Here is a 4,293-nt window from a genome sequence, read left to right as displayed (position 1 = left end):
GACATAAATACCAAGTCGCAGTTGTGACTGAGATACATACAACATGCAGGTGGAGGATAGCGGAAGTGGTGTGGAGGGTGCCTCTTTGTCTAGGGAGAAGGGGAAGGGTGTGGGGAGGTCCTGGGAGCCTGGGTTTTTGCAGATGGAAGCCGCACTAGACTCACTTGCATGTGGCTGATCTTCTCACTCAGAATAAAACCCACACTTGCCGTGCAATGTCTGAGGCTGCGCAGGAGCTGGTCCTTTCTGTCTAGGGATGTCATCTTGTGTTCTGTCCACTAAGCTCCAGTTGCACTGACCTCTCCAGTCTGGAATTCACTAACTAGGCTCTCTGTGGCCTTGACCTTGCACCCTTACCCGTCACGGTGGCTCCTTCACTCCCTCAGGTCTTCTTTTTTTATTTTTTACATTTTTATTGGAGTGTAATTGCTTTACAGTGTTGTGTTAATTTCTGCCGTATAACAAAGTGAATCAGCCATATGAATATGTATATCCCCATATCCCCTCCCTCTTGTGTCTCCCTCCCACCCTCCTTATCCCACCCCTCTAGGTGGTCACAAAGCACCGAGCTGATCTCCCTGTGCTATGTGGCTATTTCCCATTAGCTATCTATTTTACATTTGGTAGTGTATATATGTCCATGCCACTCTCTCACTTCGTCCCAGCTTTCCTTGCCACATCCCCGTGTCTTCAAGTCCATTCTCTACATCTGTGTCGTTATTCCTGTCCTGCCCCTAGGCTCATCAGAACCTTTTTTTTTTCAGATTCCATATATATATGTTAGCATACAGTATTTATTTTTCTCTTTCTGACTTAATTCGCTCTGTATGACAGACTCTAGGTCCATCCACCTTGCTACAAATAACTCAATTTCGTTTCTTTTTATGGTTGACTAATATTCCATTGTATATATGTGCCACATCTTCTTTATCCATTCATCTGTCGATGGACACTTAGTTTGCTTCCATGTCCTGGCTATTGTAAATAGAGCTGCAGTGAACATTGTGGTACATGACTCTTTTTGAATTATGGTTTTCTCAGGGTATATGCCAAGGAGTGGAATTGCTGTGTCGTATGGTAGTTTATTTTTAGTTTTTTAAGGAACTTCCATACTGTTTTCCATAGTGGCTCTATCAATTTACATTCCCACCAACAGTGCAAGAGGGTTCCCTTTTCTCCACACCTTCTCCAGCATTTATTATTTGTAGATTTTTTGATGATGGCCATTCTGACTGGTGTGAGGTGATACCTCATTGTAGTTTTGATTTGCATTTCTCAATGATTAGTGATGTTGAGCATCCTTTCATGTGTTTGTTGACAATCTGTTTATCTTCTTTGGAGAAATGTCTATTTGGATCTTCTGCCCATTTTTGAATTGGGTTTTTTGTTTTTTTGATATTGAGCTGCATGAGCTGCTTGTATATTTTGGAGATTAATCCTTTGTCAGTTGCTTCATTTGCAAATATTTTCTCCCATTCTGAGGGTTGTCTTTTCATCTTGTTTATATTTTCCTTTGCTGTGCAAAAGCTTTTAAGTTTCATTAGGTCCCATTTGTTTATTTTTGTTTTTATTACCATTTCTCTAGGAGGGGGGACAAAAGGGATGTTGCTGCAATTTATGTCATAGAGTGTTCTGCCTATGTTCTCCTCTAAGAGTTTTACAGTGTCTGTCCTTACCTTTAGGTTTTTAATCCATTTTGAGTTTATTTTTCCGTATGGTGTTAGGGAGTGTTCTAATTTCATTCTTTTACATGTAGCTGTCCAGTCTTCCCAGCACCACTTATTGAAGGGACTGTCTTTTCTCCATTGTATATTCTTGTCTCCTTTATTAAAAATAAGGTGACCATATGTTCATGGGTTTATCTCTGGGCTTTCTATCCTGTTCCATTGATCTATAGTTCTGTTTTTGTGCCAGTACCCTACTGTCTTGATTACTGTAGCTTTGTAGTATAGTCTGAAGTCAGGGACCCTGATTCCTCCAGCTCCGTTTTTCTTTCTCAAGATGGCTTTTGCCTTTTGGGGTCTTTCGTGCTTCCATACAAATTGTGAAATTTTTTTGTTCTAGTTCTGTGAAAAATGCCATCGGTAGTGTGATAGGGATTACACTGAACCTGTAGATTGCTTTGGGTAGTATAGTCATTTTCACAATGTTGATTCTTCCAATCCAAGAACATGGTATATCTCTCCATCTGTTTGTATCATCTTTAATTTCTTTCATCAGTGTCTTATAGCTTTCTGCATACAGGCCTTTTGTTGCCTTAGGTAGGTTTATTCCTAGATATTTTATTCTTTTTGTTGCAGTGGTAAATGGGAGTGTTTCCTTAATTTCTCTTTCAGATTTTTCATCATTAGTGTATAGGAATGCAAGAGATTTCTGTGCCCTAATTTTGTAATCTGCTACTTTACCAAATTCATTGATTAGCTCTAGTAGTTTTCTGGTAGCATCTTTAGGATTCTTTATGTATAGTATCATGTCATCTGCAAACAGTGACAGCTTTACTTCTTCTTTTCCAATTTGGATTCCTTTTATTTTTTTTTCTTCTCTGATTGCTGTGGCTAAAACATCCAAAACTATGTTGAATTATAGTGGTGAGAGTGGACAGCCTTATTTGTTTCTGATCTTAGTGGAAATGGTTTCAGTTTTTCACCATTGAGGATGATGTTGGCTGTGGGTTTGTCATATATGGCCTTTATTATGTTGAGGAACGTTCCCTCTATACCTACTTTCTGGAGGGTTTTTATCATAAATGGGTGTTGAATTTTGTCAAAAGCTTTTTTGCCTCTATTGAGATGATCATATGGTTTTTATCTTTCAGTTTGTTTATATGGTGTATCACACTGATTGATATGCATATGTTGAAGAATCCTTGCATTCCTGGGATAAACCCCACTTGATCATGTTGTATGATGCCTTTAATATGCTGTTGGATTCTTTTTGCTAGTATTTTGTTGAGGAGTTTTGTATCTATGTTCATCAGGGATATTGGCCTATAGTTTTCTTTCTTTGTGATATCTTTGTCTGGTTTTGGTGTCAGGGTGATGGTGGCCTCATAGAATGAGTTTGGGAGTGTTCCTCCCTCTGTATTTTTTTGGAAGAGTTTGAGAGGGTAGGTGTTAGCTCTTCTCTAAATGTTTGATAGAATTCGCCTGTGAAACCATCTGGTCTTGGGCTTTTGTTTGTTGGAAGATTTTTAATCACAGTCTCAATTTCAGTGCTTGTGATTGGTCTGTTTATATTTTCTATTTCTTCCTGGTTCAGTCTCGGAAGGTTGTGCTTTTCTAAGAATTTGTCCATTTCTTCCAGGTTGTCCATTGTACTGGCATATAGTTGCTTGTGGTAATCTCTCATGATCCTTTGTATTTCTGCAGTGTCAGTTGTTACTTCTCCGTTTTCATTTCTAATTCTATTGATTTGCGTCTTCTCCCTTTTTTTCTTGATGAGTCTCCCTAATGGTTTATCAATTTTGTTTATCTTCTCAAAGAACCAGCTTTTAATTTTATTGATCTTTGCTCTTGTTTCCTTCATTTTTTTTCATTTCTTTCTGATCTGATCTTTATGATTTCTTTCTTTAGCTAACTTTGGGGTTTTTTTGTTCTTCATTCTCTAATTGCTCTAGTTGTAAAGTTAGGTTTTTTATTTGCGATGTTTCTTGTTTCTTGAGGTAGGATTGTATTGTTATATACTTCCCTCTTAGAACTGCTTTTGCTGCATCCCATAGGTTTGGGGTCATCAAATTTTCACTGTAATTTGTTTCTAGGTATTTTTTTTATTTCCTCTTTGATTTCTTCAGTGATCTCTTGGCTATTAAGTAGTGTATTGTTTAGCCTCCCTGTGTTTCTATTTTTTACAGATTTTTTCCTATAACTGATATCTAGTCTCATAGTGTTGTGGTCAGAAAAGATACTTGATATGATTTCAATTTTCTTAAATTTACCAAAGCTTGATTTGTGACCCAAGATATGATCTATCCTGGAGAATGTTCCATGAGCACTTGAGAAGAAAGTGTATTCTGTTGTTTTTGGATGGAATGTCATAAATATCGATTAAGTCCATCTTGTTTAATGTATCATTTAAAGCTTGTGTTTCCTTATTTATTTTCATTTTCGATGATCTGTCCATTGGTGAAAGTGGGGTGTTAAAGTCCCCTACTATGATTGTGTTACTGTAGATTTCCCTTTTTATTGTTGTTAGCATTTTCCTTATGTATTGAGGTGCTCCTATGTTGCGTGCATAAATATTTACAGTTGTTATATCTCCATGGATTGATCCCTTGATCATTATGTAGTATCCTTC

The sequence above is a fragment of the Tursiops truncatus genome, chromosome 4 (genome assembly GCF_011762595.2).
Source record: "Tursiops truncatus isolate mTurTru1 chromosome 4, mTurTru1.mat.Y, whole genome shotgun sequence".
Classification (NCBI taxonomy): Eukaryota; Metazoa; Chordata; class Mammalia; order Artiodactyla; family Delphinidae; genus Tursiops; species Tursiops truncatus.
This window is presented reverse-complemented; position numbering follows the sequence as displayed.